The sequence below is a fragment of the Rhineura floridana genome, chromosome 3 (assembly GCF_030035675.1).
Source record: "Rhineura floridana isolate rRhiFlo1 chromosome 3, rRhiFlo1.hap2, whole genome shotgun sequence".
Taxonomy (NCBI): domain Eukaryota; kingdom Metazoa; phylum Chordata; class Lepidosauria; order Squamata; family Rhineuridae; genus Rhineura; species Rhineura floridana.
Genome location: NC_084482.1, coordinates 110,476,104 through 110,493,510, shown reverse-complemented (window position 1 = coordinate 110,493,510; position 17,407 = coordinate 110,476,104). Strand labels below are relative to the sequence as shown.

The window sequence follows — 17,407 nt, the reverse complement described above, 5'->3', positions numbered from 1 at the left end:
TCTGTGGCCTACATATTGCAGAGCAGCTCCTAGAGTTAGAAGGGCCTACCCCCTTCCACTCTCATTGTTTCTGAGGGCAACCCCTCCCCTCCTCTTTAAGGGAATCTTGAAAATGTCGCAGAGTGGCAAAACTGGGAATGGAGAGACAGAGTGAGTCTTTATGTGATTTTTTGCTAAAGATTCCACCTTTCCTACAAATTAGTCAGACAGAGACTTTAAGCTTTAAAATAAGAAATAATTACTTTATTCTGGAAGTACACACTTGATAGGAAAAAGTTCTGCATTTAGCTAACTAGCTAAGTTGGAGATGCAAACACTAAGCCTAGTGTTTGCCCTCATGCTTGGAGGAGAGGGAGAGACAAAGAGAATGTGTCTGCTCTCCCTCTCGAGAGAAAGAAGAAGAATGGAGGAGGAAGGAGATGTGATCAACATCCTATGCATATCAGTCTAGCAGGAAGGGAGAGACAGCAGGAGATCAAAGGATAGGTATTAGCCTAGCAAGCAGGAGGTCTCCTCTCTAGCTACCCTTTTTAACCCCATGCAGCCTCAACCCACAAGTTGAAGTTGAACCACATATTCCAACAGAAAATGCCGTGGAGCATGTTGGAATTTACTATTATTATTTATTAAATTTATACCCCGCCTTATGGCCAAAAGGCCCTCAGGGCGGCTTACAAAAACACGAATATAACAACACATCATAATACATCAATACAATAATGCAATTCTCAAAATTAAATAACAAATAAAATTATTAAAAGAAAAGAAAAAACATTTAAATGTGTCACAATAAGAGAACCGCATTCAGCCAGGTTTTTTATACTAGATATTCTCTGCTCCGGAGGTAAGACAGTCTCAATTTGAAAGGACACAAATTGGCTTTTCTTCAGCTTTTTCAAGACCTGATCTTCCTGACTCCCAAAACCACCGTCCTCCATTTTGTAACTTAGAGACGAGAGACCTTTCGTTTTCCTCTTCGCGCAGTATGAAGTACCTGCTTTGCCAGCCTTGGATGAGGTTGGTGTATTTGCGCAGATAGCCCTCGAGCATCATCTCCATCTTCCTGCCTGCCGCCAGCCCCCCTCCAGTGCCGCCAGTGCTCCCTCCCGGACTGGCCGCGGCTGAACTGGGGCTGCTGCTGCTCCCGCCACCTCCATCAGGCCTCCCAGTTGGTGCAGCCGCCGCTCCTTGCCGACCCGGGAGCCCCTGACTGGTGGAGGAGCAAGGAGAAGAGCTTGCCGAGGTGGTGTGGCTGGTACTCCGGCTGCTGCTGTTACTGCCGCCACCGCTGTTTGCTCTTCATATTTAGCTTCATATCCATCCAGGTTTTTCCCACTCCTCTTTCCCTGGGTCCTCTTGCCACTTGTTTGTGTACTGTGGGACAAAATTTGTTTCAGTGGGCGGGAGGGGGGAGGAGAGAAAAGCAGTGGGGATGTATGTGGTCTGTGAGAGAAGGAAAGGGTCTTTCTTCCTCACCACGAAGCATAGAACACTGCTATCTGCTCAAGGGGAAAGGGAGATACCTCTCTTTGCCCATGAGCAGATCCTCTGGCTTGCTTCTGTGCTGCATGATGAGAAATGGGCTTCCTTTCTCACCGCAAAGCACACAAATGCTGTCCTCCCCCAGCTTCATTCTTCCTCCTTCTCACCCATATGTGTGGGAGAGAGTGTGTGCTAGTGTCAAGTGTGCGTGTGTGTCTGTGTTAAGTGTGGCTGTGTTTGTGCCCCACCAGATTAAATGGGCACCCATGCCACTGCTTGGGCAGAGAGAAATGTGTGTGAGAGAAGTGTATATGTGTGGTCTGTGGAAGAGAGATGGGTGTGTGGAGAGAGTGAGGAAGTATTCATTTGTGGCTGTGAATATGTGAAGTGTGTATGTGAGCGAAGATAAATGTGTGTCTGTGTGTGATGTGCATGTGCACATGCTGTGTACGTGCGAGAAGAGTAAGTGTGGAACAGCTGCTTAATACTGGGAAATATTCCTTATTAGACAGCAGCAGCTTTGTGTGTTTGTGCATATGGAAGGTTCAGTCTTGTGTGATCTCCACAATCAGGACCAGCAGGACATAGCCGACTTCCCACTGGAACCATGAAGTTGTCCAGGGTATGGGAAACAGCAATGAGTGTACTCTCCACTCTCTCACATGACTAGAGATGTAACATTTCTGGAAATTTTGAATCCATGGAAAAAACCCTTTTTTCCACTGTCGTTTCTCAAGGTATTAGCAGAAATTTTGGGGGGAAGTGAAAAATATACTTTTTTTTTAGCACCCTTTATAGATTGAAACTAATTTTATTACTTTAGGAACATTAATGTATTGTGTATAACTTGGTTTACCTGTAAAATTATTACGTTTGGTATATTAAAAGTACAGCTTATTTCAGCAATAATAAAAAATTGAAATTACTTTTTTTTTTGTTACAAATTGAGCTAAAGACTGCTGAACTGTAAGGAATTAGCATATCTTTGGTTTTGCCAATTTATGAGGAGCAGGCAAAAACAATAAAAACATAAGACACTATCAACATTATATTTACTTATTTATTACATTTATATCCCATCCTTCCTCCTGTAGGAGCCCAAGATAGCAAACACACGAGCAATAAAACACCTGAAAACATATTTAGAAAAGGGGGGTACATGTGTGCGAGCAAAGGAGCAACAGCATAAGGCGTAAGCCATTAGCTTTGCTAACCCAGCAGTTGTTTTAAGCCCCTTTTGTGCCGCCGAGGGAAGAATCAAAACTGGAAAAAGCTTCAGAAGTCGTAGGAGTCTCCTCTGTCGTGCCTTAAATGTTTTAAAACAATATATTTACCACTCCTGGCTTTGCCTCCAAAGGCAGCAACACGTGTGGGGAGAAGGCTCGGGAATCAGCAACATCAAAACAACAACAAGAACGCCTAGAATAGTGAAGGAAGATCAGTTGCAAGTATTATCCTCCGACATTGAAAATGAATCACTCGCTTCCAAAATCACATCTCAGATTACATCCCTTCAAAGCTCTTTATTAAAAAAATGGGATGATAGTTTTAAGCTATTAGACGAAAAAATCTCGTCCTTAACAAACAAAATAGAGGACACTGCTAAAATAGCAAATGAAGCGCTAGAGCTGGGAATTCAACACACAGATATGCTTAAACAAATTGTTCACTGTCAATGTCTCTCTTAAATTGGATGATCAGGAGAATCGGGGCCGTTGCAGGAACCTTCAAGTCTGTGGGATTGGTGAATGGTCAGGACATAAGGCTGTTCTTCAGTTCTTAATGGACTGTTGGTCAACAATATTACCAGAGGTGGGTATTTACTGCCTCTGATACAGAACGTGCGCACCGAACCTTGGGCCCCCGTCCTAAGAATAATGTCCCTCCAAGGGGCATTGTGGTTGTATTTTATAATTTTGCTAAGAAGCAGCGCTTAAAGCTATATGTGAAAAAGGTCAGATTGAATTTGAAGGCAATCCAGTACTTTTTCTACAAGATCTGAGTGCAGAAACCCTATGCTACTGCAAATCATTTCATCGTCAGTCATCGAGTATCACTGGGGCTTCCCGTTTGCCTTGATAGTGGAAGTTGATGATACCCAGCACAGAACTGCAAACAAGAAGGAAGTAGTGAGCTTGGTGGCACTGTTCAATTTAGCATCACCTTGGGAGGAAGAGGAGTTTGAATCTGATGACCTTATTAACATGGTCCTTGCGGGGGAGGATTGGAAATCTTTTCCTCAAGCTACTACTAAACGTAGACAGCATCAGAGAGGAGAAACTTATTTATTTATTTATTTATTTCATTTATATACTGCCCCATAGCCGAAGCTCTCTGAAACTTTATTTATTTTATTTTATTTATTTATTAAATTTATTAGTCGCCCATCTGGCTGGTTGTCCAGCCATTCTGGGCGATGTACAAAATAAAAACATACAAATACATTAAAACATTAAAAATCTCAACAACAATAATAAAACCTAGCCCACCCCAAAAGCCTGCCTGAAGAGCCAGGTTTTCAAGGCCCAGCGGAAGCTCATCATAGAGGGGGCATGGCGGAGATCATTTGGGAGGGAATTCCACAAAGTGGGGGCACAATTGAAGAAGCCCTCTCCCCTAGTCCTCACCAGTCTAGCTGTTTTAACTGGTGGGATAGAGAGAAGGCCTTTTGAGGCTGATCTTGTTGGGCGGCATTGCTGCTGATGCTGGAGGCACTCCTTCAGATAGACTGGGCCAAAACTATATAGGGTTTTAAAGGTCAGAACCAACACCTTGAATTGGGCCCGGAAAACAACTGGTAACCAGTGCAACTCCTTTAGCACTGGAGTGATGTGATCTTGCCGGTGGCTGCCTTTAATCAGGCGAGCCGCCGCATTCTGTGCCAGGTGCAGCTTCCAGACCGTTTTCACAGGTAACCCCATGTACAGCGCATTACAGTCGTCTAGGCGAGAGGAGACCAGGGCATGTACCACCGGTGGGAGCAAATGGTTGGGAAGGTAGGGGCACAGCCTCTGTATCAGATAGAGTTGATACAGCACCGCCCGGCTCACAGCCGAGACCTGAGCCTCCATGGACAGCTGGGAGTCGAGAATGACCCCCAGGCTGCGGACCTGGTCTTTCAGGGGCAGTTGTACCCCACTGAGCACCAGGTCAACATCCCCCAACCCTCCCTTGTCTCCCACGACCAGTACCTCGGTTTTGTCAGGGTTCAGCTTCAGCTTATTCCTTTCCATTCAGCCACTCACCGACTCCAGGCACTTGGATAGGGTTTCTACAGCCAACCTTCATGAAGATTTGAATGAGAGATAGAGCTGCGTGTCATCCGCATACTGGTGACACTGCAGCCCAAATCCTCTGATGATAGTCCCCAGCAGCTTTATATAGATGTTGAACAGCATCGGGGAGAGGATGGAGCCCTGTGGCACCCCACAAGTGAGAGGCCAAGAATCCGAAACCTCATCCCCCAATGTCACTCTCTGGTACCTACCAAGGAATGGAACCACTGCAATACAGTGCCCACTATGCCTAACCTCTTCAGGCGGTCCAGAAGGATACCATGGTCAACGGTATCAAAAGCTGCTGAGAGATCCAGGAGGACGAGGAAGGTGCATTCGCCCCTATCCAATGTCCTCCTCATATCATCCACCAAGGCCATTTCAGTCCCATGTCCAGGCCTGAAGCCTGATTGAAATGGATCCAGATAATCTGCTTCCTCCGAATGCACCTGCAACTGCTTTGCCACCACTCGCTCAACCGCCTTGCCCAGGAATGGCAGATTTAAGACTGGGCGAAAGTTGTTCAGATCTTGGGGATCCAAGGAGGGCTTCTTTAGAATTGGTTTTATTACTGCCTCCTTGAGAGCTGATGGCATTACTCCCTCTTCCAGGGACGTATTTACCACCATCTTGATCCCCTCGCCCAGTCTATCCTTGCAGCTCATAATGAGCCATGACGGGCAAGGGTCGAGTAAGCAAGTGGTTGGCTTTAAGGTTGAAAGCACCTTGTCCACTTCTACCACTAACCTCAATCTTCTACCACTAACCTTCTACCACTAACCTCAATCTTCAGAGATCGACGAGATTGGCATCCATAAGAAAGAAATGAAGGGCATCAGAGGTCATAATGGATACATCACAATAACAATTCACCATGAAGGAGGGGTTGATAAGAGGAATAATTCACTGAATTCAATCTAGTTCTTCACCTGTTACAATTGCTCTTTATCAATATGAGCCTCTTAAGATTCTTCATTCTGACAATAAGGACACTTGGGTGCAAAAGGTTTTGACTGTGTTATGTTTATTAGAATAAGGGTTAGCGGAAGCAAGGAGTTTCTGTAGGATAAATCATTATACTTAATTTTGGTTAGAATTATAGTGGGTTTGCGGGCTGTCTAAAGCCTCAAAATTCCGGTCAACTAAAAACAAGGCTGCTTTGGGCAATACCTGTAAGCAGAGAGTTCCTAACTAAAGTTAGGTTGCAGAGGTTGTGTGTTGGGGGGAAAATTGAGGTTTGTTTGGGGATTAAGGAGTCAAGCAGATATATATGGTAATAAACAGGATTATGCAGAATTAGTGCAGATTAGAGGGTTTATTTATTTATTTATTAAATTTATACCCTGCCTTTCTTTTCATGATAGAAACCCAAGGCGGCTTACATATGGTCCCCAGACGGTCTCCCATCCAGGCACTGACCAGACCTGATCCTGCTTAGCTTCAGCAGGGTGCTGGCCTCATGTGGCTTCAGACCATAGCCTGGGACCATTATAAGTTCAAAGTGAGAGGTGCAGGGGAGCATTTTGGGTCTGTCATATAATAGTCTGAGTTTTTTGCTTTGACCCTGAATGTGAGGGGCCTGGGAGATGTCATCAAGCGATGGAGGGTTTCTGATTACATCAGGACTTGGAAACCCTCTCTCGTATTTTTACAGGAAATTTATAAGCCAAATATAAAGGGTCGTCTGCTTCTGAATAATTATTTTGGTTCATAATTTCTGGCACCAGGAGGAAATCATTCCAAGGGGGTGGATATTGTCTTTGCTAAATCATCGGATTTTCAGGTTCAAAAACAACAAATGGATGCAGAAGGTAGATATATTTCAGGGCTGTTACATAATTGTACCTTTACATTTGTGTCAATTTATTCTCCTAATACTAACCAATTAAATTTTTTGACCAGAACACTAAAGCGGCTTTATAAATTTGCAGTAGGTGAAATTATTATTAGTGGAGATATGAACATATGTGACCTCAAATTGGATAGAAGTGTGGGACAACAATCACCCTATAGGCAGAGTAAGTCCTCCATGCTTAAATTGTTACACCGTCATGGGTTAACACATGCTTAGCAACACGCCAATACTGGAATTAAAGATTACACTTATTATTCATCCAGATTTAAATCATTTTCCCGGTTCATTCATTGGTGATCACTCGTGGCCGAGTAAGATTGTCTTCCAAGATAAGGTCTTGCTTAGAAGATGCCTGTGCGTGAATTTGTTTTATGTGGGGAGATCGGCGCATGACGATCAACACACAATCTTGACAGAAAAAGGCTTTGATCCAATGGCATGGATACCATGACAATTGGAAGTCTTTTATCTGCTGCAGCCTTCATCCGCCTTCACAGCCATTGTAACGTACACATTGTTATCCTCCGCCTGTTCTGCAGTGGAATCATTAGGAATTCAACATTATTTATGTTGTTGTGTGATGTGTGTATGTGCGTGGTATACATTAGCGTGTGTATGAGCGCCGAAGTTATCCAAAGACAGAGTCCAGTCTTTTAGTTAAGATGAGTCTTTTACTGGCAAAGCTCAACAAGGTTCAAACAGACAGTAACAAAACACCTTCCTTCCACGAACCTTACAACCCCCACACTGTGCAGTTTCATTTTCAAGGTTTTATGGCTTCTGTGCCAGCTGCTGTGTCCTTGAGCAGCTCTGCCTTTTAACCCCTTTTTGTCTTTCTGGAAAACCAGGCTCTTTCCACCATCAGCTGTCTACAATTTATTGTATAGGAATAGAAGAAGACATCAAAAAGTGTTGAACAAAAACCATATTCCAAAAGTTTAGAGAAATCAAAAATTTGTCAACAAATACGGAAAATAAAACAATGGCCCACAGACTGGAAGCATTCAATATACATCCCAATTCCAAAGAAAGGGACCCCAGGGAATGCAGTAATCGAACTATTGCCTTAATGTCCCATGCAAGTAAAATAATGCTCAGGATTCTACAACAAAGGCTCATACCATATATGGAGCAAGAAATGCCAGACGTCCAAGCTGGATTTAGAAAGGGAAGAGGTACCAGAGATCATATCATAAACATACGTTGGATAATGGAACGGACCAAGGAATTTCAGAAGGAAATCACCCTGTGCTTTATAGATTACAACAAAGCCTGTGACTGTGTAGATCATGAAAAACTATGGAATGCTTTAAAAGAAATGGGGTGCCACAACATCTGATTGTCCTGATGTGCAGCCTATACTCTGGATAAGAAGCTACTATAAGGACAGAATATGGAGAAACTGATTGGTTCCCAATGTGTGAGATAGGGGTGCATTTTATCACCCTATTTGTTTAATCTATACACAGAACATATCATACGGAAAGCAGGATTGGACCAAGATGAAGGAGGTGTGAAAATTGGAGGGAAAAATATCAATCATTTAAGATATGCAGAAGATACCATACTGGTAGCAGAAACCAGTAATGATTTGAAACGAATGCTGATGAAAGTCAAAGAGGAAATCACAAAAGCAGGACTACAGCTGAACGTCAAGAAGACTAAAGTAATGACAACAAAAGATTTATGTAATTTTAAAGTTGACAATGAGGACATTGAACTTGTCAAGGATTATCAATACCTTGGCACAGTCATTAACCAAAATGGAGACAATTGTCAAGAAATCAGAAGAAGGCTAGGACTGGGTAGGGCAGCTATGAGAGAACTAGAAAAGGTCCTCAAATGCAAAGATATATCACTGAACACTAAAGTCAGGATCATGGTATTCTCGATCTCTATGTATGGATGAGAAAGTTGGACAGTAGTGAAAAAAGTGGATAAGAGAAAAATCAACTCATGTGGTGGTGGTGGAGAGCTTTGCAGATACCATGGACTACAAAAAAGACCAATAATTGGGTGTTAGAACAAATTAAACCAGAACTATCACTAGAAGCTAAAATGATGAAACTAATGTTATCATACTTTGGACGCATAATGAGAAGACATGATTCACTAGAAAAGACAATAATGCTGGGGAAAACAGAAGGGAGTAGAAAAAGTGGAAGACCAAACAAGAGATGGATTGATTCCATAAAGCAAGCCACAGACCTGAACTTACAAGATCTGAACAGGGTGGTTTATAACAGATGCTATTGGAAGTCACTCATTCATAGGGTCACCATAAGTCGTAATCGACTTGAAGGCATGTAAGAACAACAAATCTGGTATACTAAACAAAAATATTATGAACTGGGTAATAGGAATTGCTAGCTCATGCACTTAAGACATGTCATACATCTGCACAAATTTTGGCAGTATCCCACCATGATAAAATGAGTTATGATTCTAGAGAAATCAACAGATGCTTTGCAGAATTTGTATAAAGAATTATATAGCTCTACTTCTACCAAATTAGAAGATATCAGAACATATCTTCTTAGTTTCTCTCCCCCTATACTCTCAAATGCCCAGAAACAAACTTTTGTTTGCCCCCCGCTATGATGAGCTTCCGCTGGGCCTTGAAGACCTGGCTCTTCAGACAGGCTTTTGGGGTGGGTTAGGTTTATTACTACTGTTGAGATTTTAATGTTTTAATGTATTTGTATGTTTTTATTCTGTACGTCGCCCAGACTGGCTGGACAACCAGCCAGATGGGCGACTAATAAATCTAATAAATAAATACATACATAAATAAATAATCAAATTTTCTCAGAAGAAGAAGAAGTCTCTTCTGCAATTAAAAAGCTCAAACATAATAAAGCTCCGGGGCCAGGTGGGTTCAGTAGCTCCTTTTATAAAACTTTCAAGGATATATTAACCCCACATCTAAATCTTTTATGTAAACATACTTGGGGTGGGGAAGGTATTCCACACAAATGGAGGTCATCCCATATAATAGTCGTCCCCAAGCCAAATAAAGACAAGATGAAAGTAGAATCTTACCGGCTGATAAATCTTCTAAATCGGGATAATTATTCACAGCTATAATAGCAGCCAGACTTAACTCAATGATAACTGATTTGGTCCATGTCGACCAAACAGGTTTCATCGCAGGCACACATATATCAGACCCCATCAGACAACTTCTTAATGTTATACATCATGCCAGACATTCAAAAAAATCACTGGGAGTATTGTCATTAGACATTTATAAAGCCTTTGACTGTCTGAATTGGGATTATTTAAAGAGGGTTCTGGAAAAATATCAATTAGGAGAAAAGGTGTTAAGTGTGATAGATCGATTGTATAATAAAACTAATGCTGTGATCTGAACCAACAATCTAGACTCTGACCCGATAATAGTACAGCAGGGCACAAGACAAGAGCGACTCCCTTACGAGGAAAGGTTGCAGCATTTGGGGCTTTTTAGTTTAGAGAAAAGGCGGGTCAGAGAAGACATGATAGAAGTGTATAAAATTATGCATGGCATTGAGAAAGTGGATAGAGAAAAGTTCTTCTCCCTCTCTCATAATACTAGAACTCGTGGACATTCAAAGAAGCTGAATGTTGGAAGATTCAGGACAGACAAAAGGAAGTACTTCTTTACTCAGCGCATAGTTAAACTATGGAATTTGCTCCCATAAGACGCAGTAATGGCTACCAGCTTGGATGGCTTTAAAAGAAGATTAGACAAATTCATGGAGGACAGGGCTATCAATGGCTACTAGCCGTGATGGCTGTGCTCTGCCACCCTAGTCAGAGGCAGCATGCTTCTGAAAACCAGTTGCCGGAAGCCTCAGGAGGGGAGAGTGTTCTTGCACTCGGGTCCTGCTTGCGGGCTTCCCCCAGGCACCTGGTTGGCCACTGTGAGAACAGGATGCTGGACTAGATGGGCCACTGGCCTGATCCAGCAGGCTCTTCTTATGTTACATAAGAACATGTTCTTATGTTCTTATGCCCTTTATCCCTGTTACTTTTGCCCTCTCCTTAGACCTTTGGCTATGAATCTACATTTACATGATAGGATAACAGGCTGTCAGGGGGAGGCCGTAGGGGAAGAACACTTAATAAATCCATATGCGGATGATACGATGTTAATGTTGGGGAATCCTTCTCAAGCAGTCCCAGGCCTTAAAGTAGTGTTAGATAATATCAGGGCTTATGGTCAATTATGATAAATCCACTATAATGTTTTTTCATACTTACCCGAGGAACCAATTATTGGTCTGCAAATTGTTAGGTGTTTAATATATGTAATGCTGCCTTCAGATACTTGGGAATCTTAATTCCTAAAAAATTCTCAAAATTATTTTTTATTAATTCGCCCACTAATATACAAAATGCATACAGATTTTAAAAGTTGGAAAAAACTCAATTTATCCATGCTAGGCAGAATAGCTGCCATACGTATGAAAATAATACCCAGATTCCTATATTTATTTCAAGTTCTCCCCCTACTCATTAATTATAGTACAGTCTGTAAATGGCAGAATAGCTTAAACAAGTTTATTTTTCAAAATAAAAAACCAAGACTGGCCATTTCCTCTTTTTATACACACCCAAGTTCGGGGGGTTGGGGACTTTCTAATTTATATTTATACTACAGCATTTCACCTTCGACAGCTGGGATTTATAATAATGAGAGCAAAAAAGACGGATAAGATTAGAAGAATTAATGTTGTCTTCAGGGAAAATGTGGATTACACCATTAATACCAATCCGTAACACCTGGTTAAAAAAAAATTACAAATCCCTTCACGAAAGCTACTTTCACCATCTGGAAATCTTGGCAAGCCAAATTATCTCCGCTCTAGTCACCTTTGACTCCCTTCCAGGCTTACCCAAATGCTGATGATGAATATTTTATAAAATACATGGGGAAATGAGAAGAGAAAGGTTATTTTTGTCTTAGAGACTTCTTTTCACAGGGACACCCAGTCTCTGTCCAGCAACTTAAGGTTGACATCCCGTTATGGGATCTGGACTGGTTGCATACCCACCAATTAGAACTCACATTGAAAGACCCTCAGGTTAAAACATACGTTACAAAACCTATTACACCTTTTGAAAAGGTTCTTTTAGACAAAGGACGTAATAGGAAGGGTCTGGTCTCTAGGGTATATAAAGTATTATTGGAAAATTCTATGGGGAGTCTGATAGGGTTAAAGAGTCAGTGGAAAAATATATGGGGATAGAACTGGATTCTTCTGACTGGATTTCTTTATATCCATTTAAATAGAAGAAGATTGCCACAGTGGTGTAGTGGATAAGAGTGTTGGACCTGGGAGACCAGGGTTTGAATCCCCACACAGCCATGAAGCTCACTGGGTGACCCTGGGCCAGTCACTGCCTCTCAGCCTCAGAGGAAGGCAATGGTAAACCACCTCTGAACACCGCTTACCATGAAAACCCTATTCATAGGCTCGCCATAAGTCGGAATCGAAGGCAGTCCATCGCCATTGCAAATATAATAAGACTGTTTCAGCCAATCATAAGGAAACCCTGTTAAAAGCATTTCATAGATGGTATCTTACACCAGTTCAGCTCTGTCATATCTCCTCATTGACATCTCCATTATGCTGGAGAGGTTGCACTCAGAAGGGAACATATTATCATCTCTGGTGGACATGCCCAAAAATCAATTTATTCTGGATTATGATTCGTGTTGAACTAAATAAAATTACGAAGGAAGACATTCACTTAAGCCCAGAACTATTTTTACTATCTTTATTCAAGAGTGAAAACAGTACACTGAAATCTAAAAATCGTATTTCCCAATTGTTATTTGCAGCAAGAAACTTCTGGATGATCTGGGCATATAGATCTGGTATAGGAATATTTGGACGGTTTGCAGTCTTGGACAAGATCATGCTGCATCTCCAGTTCCTACGAGGCAATGCAAAACCAGAAATGTTTATGTCCATATGGTGGAGGTCTATAGATTACACTATGCATCAGGCTGTACATGATCAGCTATCTTCTGCAGCGAAAACTATTTGGCTTTCATGATCACTCAGTTTGGATTGTGCACTTTTGGTGTTAATCAGGCTTTATAGTTTTATATTTGTTATTTAGCTTGAAAGACACTTACCTGTACTCCTATACTTATCTGTATGATCCTGTAGTATTATATATGAAGAGCATCATCTTTACAAATAGTGGCTCTGGGGTGGGTAGGGGGGAGGGGTTTTAATTTGGATTAATTGTATTTCTTGTATTTTATTGCATAAGTAATAAAAAGTTTTTTAAAAATACCTTTAAAAAAGTAAAACAATGATTAAAATTATTATGTCTACTCCAGTCTTCCACAGTGTCAAGCATACATAAAGCACTCATTTCCATAGAAAGAGCTTGAGAAAAAGAGCGGGCAGGGGGAACCAAGACTCGCTGAATAATATATAAAATTAAATCAGGCTCATTTTTTCTCTATCACATTCTGTATTCAGCCACCTCAGCACTGGCAGATACCAATTCCAGTTATGTTCTTCTCTTTTCCAGGGGATAGCTGTGTTAGTCTTGTTTTTCCCCCGTACAATCTCATATAGATTACTCCTCCTATAGAAAATGATATACAAATTCTTTTTCAGAAACAGACAACTGGAAAAATATTGTATGGACTTCATGCCTTTGAATCTTCTTCTTCCATTCAAGCAAAGAATGTCTCAGTACAGCTTTGAAAATCTCCCATGGGCATTTACTAAGGCTCTGGCAAAAGTTTCCCAAATAGAAGCTTCATCTGAATTTGGGAAGCGAGATGGGCCTATCTCCATTGCCATCCTTTTTGTCTTTTGCTACTGCCTGTTCTTTGGTAACAGCAGCAGTACTCCTCTCATTAGTCACTATTCACCACCACCCCTTGAATATCATTCTCTCAAGTGACATGTGTTAGGAAATAGCATTGTTATAAAGGAAACTATGGGAAGAAATGGCAGTCCCCACTTGTGGCCACCATCCCCCCCGCCCCCTTGGAAAGATGCTATGTGTGGACTTCCGGGAAGGGTGACTTAGCCTGTGCCTGCTTTTGAGACGGGCTCCTGCCTCAAAAGAAGCTTATTCAGATATATCAGTCAGTTTTTTCTTTTTTTTTTGACTGATTAAACTTCTCCCGGGTAGGGAGAAACGAAGAGATTAACCTCAAAGCCTATTTTTGTTGGGACGACCAGATCTCATTAATTTATGGGACGAGGTCCAGCCGACGAAGGTGGGACGGATTTTCAACAGCAAGCTCTATCTGTTAAAGCGAACGTTCATCTTATCTTCTAAGAGAGAACGCACTAACAGGCAAGCACCCTTCTTTCTATATTTTTCTTTTACTTGACTTAAATTGTTGCTGTTTAAAAGAGATTTGCCAGATTGATCGGTTTTTGACATCTCACTGGGGAGCCGTAACTTCTCTCTGCTACGCACTAATTAATAGCTTATCTCTGTTTTTGTTGCAAAAAGCTGTCCTGGATTTGCATTCTAAAGATACACACAGAAGAGGGATTTCTATTCCAGATTTTTATTTTGAAAAATATTATACTGTTTTGAGACTACTCTCTTTTTGGTCTATTTTATTTTGACGAATCTGTTTCTTGACGATTGCCATTAATTGCTTCGATCCTGGGAACTGCATTTTGTTTACTTAACTATTGGAGAGATAAGGCTGTCTGCTCTGTTTATACTGTGATGTCACCAAGTTTGGAGTATTAACCCAATTGTTGCTGAAATAAGAAGTGGTTTTCCTATATTTTTCTTTTAAAATGGCAATTAAGAAAGTGGCTGAGAATCTGGAAATAACTATGTTTCAGAGAATAATGAATGAGATTGAGATAACGAAAATTGAATTGAGTAAAATGAAGCAGGAGATTAAAGATATAAGGGTCCCTGTGAGAGAGGTGACCCTGGAAGGGGTCCCTGTGAGAGAGGAGACCCCGGAGATTGGAATAGGGGTCCCTGTGAGAGAGGAGACCCTGGAGACTGGAATAGGGGTCCCTGTGAGAGAGGAGATCCCGGAGATTGGAACAAACGTGGAACAGGAACAAGATTTGGAGTCTATGGACTTTAGAAATAAAATCTATTGTTTGGAACTCAATGTTATCTCTGAAGAAATTAATGAAGATTCTAGAGATAAAGTTATCAATGGCATGGATTATCTTCTGGACTGGAATGATGTGATGGAGCCCAATATAGAGAAAATCTATGGAATTAACTGCAGCCATGTGACAATGGAAAAACTTTTAAGAGATGACCCAGTGTATTTTGAAAAAAAGAACAGAGATATGATTTTACAGCAGTATTTCAGCAACTTATTCAGAATGGATGGCAAGAAAATATTTGGGATAGAGGTAATTCCCATCAGACTCTTATTATATGACTATGGCTTTGACAGCAAGATTATTATGGAATACTGATAATGGAAGATTGGATATTGAAATTACTGGACTTAACAAGACTACTGAAGATGGAAGATGGAAAATGGAACTAATAGAGATAATAGAACAATGGCTACTGAAATTACTGAACCTAACAGATTCTGATGTGATGGATTAATTGAAATGTTTATTTTGACTATGGTTATGACAATAAGATTATCATAATTAGTAATCAGATGGATTAATCGATATGCTTATCTGGAAAAAAAAAATTGATAGATATATTTCTTAAAGAATTGAAACCTCTCTTTGACTTTTTGTGGAAAGAATAAAGTAATGTTTATGAGATTTGATGATTAAGTAAGATAACTACTGGAGGAAAGTGATTTTATAATATGACTTAAGAGACAGGATTGCTATATATTATAGACTTATAACTGATTTGATCTTTGACAAATGGGAAGTCAATATTTTACTCTTTATTTTTTATTTTTTATTTTTTTTTTTTCTTCTTTTCTTTTTTTCTTTTTGTTTAACTATTTTTGATTTTGTTTTTTGTCTTTGAATGTTTTATGATTTTGTCTTATATGTTTTATGAAAATCTGAATAAAAATTATTGAAAAAAAAAAAGGAAAGATGCTATGTGTCATGATATAACATCATTCAGAAGGGAGGATTATGTGGAAGAAATGGTGGCTGTTGGCATGAGACCTGCCACCAACACCAGCTCAGTTCACAGCCGTTAAAATTATCCCTCCATTTTCATTGCCTGCGAATAAGGCAGGAAAAAATGGAAGGGAATATTTCAGCTCAGTCCTAGTATTTACTCACTGAAATAGTATTTACTGGGGGGGAGGGGGGTTCTCCTTTCTGCTGACTTCAAGAGTTCTTTTCTCTAACCACAGTCATACTAAATTGACTGGTTTACTTGGTAGCTGTTCTAAGTAACTTTGGGAGGGGCATAGAAAACAGCAGTCATAATAAGAGAAAAATAGATTTCTAAGAGGTATAAACTTGAGTAAGCAAAGCCTAGGTATTTGTCCTCTTAAATGGAAAGAAAAAAGACTTGCACATGTCTGCAATTTAGGCAAAACAATAAAACTGAAGAGGAATTACATACAAGTGTGGCTGTTGCTTAAAATCCCTAAAATTGATATGTTCTGTTCAAAACTTAACACCAGTCCTGTTCTCTATATAATCTATAATCTTCCCTTAAAAAAAAAAAGGTTTTTTTAAAAAAAAGTTTGTCTTTTGATTCAGCTTCCATGTGATGGTTGGAAATATTTACTCAGTGGGGAAAAAACTAACATGCTCTTTGATACAGCAAATAATACAGCTTACCATTTCATGGGAGCATGAAATACATAAAGTCTTGCTGTGACTTTCGAGAGTGGGAAATTAAAATGTGTGGCATGACCTCCAAAATCTGCTCCCCCAACAGTATAGAGAAACTAAAATCTTAAACTCCAAAAATGGTACTGTACAATTATAATTCTTAATTTACCTCTTGGTAAAGTACATTACCTCTTACTAATCTTCAATATTTCACAACTATGGTCTTTTATCACACTCAGTTTCTTGGTGAAAACAAAAATCATAAATCCATGGATAGAATTGAGTTGATACAAAACAAGTGCTCAAAACAGATGCTCTAATTTTTCAATTAAGACTGGTAAAATTTTACAAATTTTTATATGACCACTAATGAAACTATATTGGGTGGAATCCAACCTTGTGTGAGTGGACCTTTGCTTACGTATTGGAAGTTCACCTTGCTCGTCTCCCTCCTGCAGCCCTATCCATCCCCAAAAATCTGTTCACCCAACCCGTCTAAGCAGATTTTGAGGATGCACAGGAGGCTGCAGGGGGTAGATAAGGGAGGTGGAAGTCCATTCTGCTTGTGCACAGACAGCTTTGAATTCAACCCGTAATGTGTTTATAATATGCCTGCTTTCATTAACTAAAACTGTCATCATCTTTCTGAAGGCCATGTGTCAGTGGTGGGTGGGACAAGAGGCAAAAGTAAAAGCAACAAGTGTGAAGTAGGCTAGTTTCTACACTCGCATCCCTCTCTCTTTTCCATCCAGACAAGCAAAAGGCATTACTGGAGTTTTATGGCATATTCTAGCCAGACAAAAACACTCAAGGAGGGTATGACATGATGCCGGTGAGGGGTGTGGCCTGGGGAAGGGGTGTGATTTGAGGGAAGCCCTAAGGGCCAGATAGAAAGAAGCTTAGATGGCTTCATTTGGCTGCTGGACCTCAGGTTTTTATTTTTATTTTTATTTATTATTATAAATATAAAAAACACTAATACAAGAAAGCAGAGTATTAAAAATGAAGTGAGGGAGAGCTTCTGTTAGCTAGATGTCATGTCCAAACTGAATTTTTTAATCATTTTA

At 40.4% G+C, this 17,407-nt stretch overlaps 1 protein-coding gene across 2 annotated transcripts in view; it reads left to right on the top strand.

The window, feature by feature from the left end:
• The window catches only part of RNF130 (ring finger protein 130), a 111,784-nt gene that overhangs the window by 52,288 nt on the left and 42,089 nt on the right, over nucleotides 1–17,407 (top strand). The gene's annotated exons all lie outside the window — the stretch shown is intronic.